Source organism: Amphimedon queenslandica, unplaced genomic scaffold (assembly GCF_000090795.2).
Source record: "Amphimedon queenslandica unplaced genomic scaffold, v1.1 AMPQUscaffold_13346, whole genome shotgun sequence".
NCBI classification, from domain to species: Eukaryota; Metazoa; Porifera; class Demospongiae; order Haplosclerida; family Niphatidae; genus Amphimedon; species Amphimedon queenslandica.
The window spans coordinates 65,820-66,723 of NW_003546418.1; positions in this window are offsets into that span (position 1 = coordinate 65,820).

The following is a 904-nucleotide window of genomic DNA, read 5'->3' on the forward strand; positions in this document are numbered from 1 at the left end:
TTGACAAAAATTGCCTTTTATGTGTCATATATAATGGATCCAGGTAAGCTAATCATTAATATCAATCTGGTAAAATACTTTATTGTAGGTCAGACACTTGTATAAAGTATGCAGCTCATTCTTTTTACAAAGAAGAATACAAAAACTTTTGGAGTTTGAGTATTATATTTACAAAGCACCTTACAGCACACTTTAAGGTACAATAACTGTTTGCTTAATGCTTAGTTTATTCAGGATTTTTTGTCTATGTATAGTATGTTCAAAGTGAGTGTCATAATGAATTTATGTTCATGAATGACTCCAGCAATCAGCAACTTTGCCTATGTATTGTGCCAAATACTGCCCTGATTGTAGACGGATGGGAGATATCTCCGAATTTGAACAAGGTTTGAATTTATTACAGTCTTTTATAATTATTGTTTAATTCTACAGATAACAAAAAAAGAAATTGACGATGTTGAATTGGATGAAGACAGTTGGAAGTCATTAAAAATGAAATTCCCGTCAATCGATTTGCGAATTTTTGAGCGGTTGGAAAATGCTATGCCATGTATAAAACAGATTTTTAAGTTTGAAGGAACTGACTTGGAAATTGTTGTTAGTTGTCAGAGAGAGACTATATGATCAGATCTAGCTTTTTGTTTAATGATATTTATTTTCTTATTTGATCATCTATATAGCTACTTTCAGGGATATAATATATAAACTTACTACTCTACATAATAAGCTTAAAACATTAAAAACTATGATTACCGAGAATGAAGGGTGTGTCCCAGTCACGTAAATTTGTAGCTCTATTCATTCATCTATATGATTTATTCATTGTTGGTGAACAATGCAGGGTGTAGATCTATGTATATATAAAACAATGATTTGATCTATGCTAGATCTGAGTGATCACGAT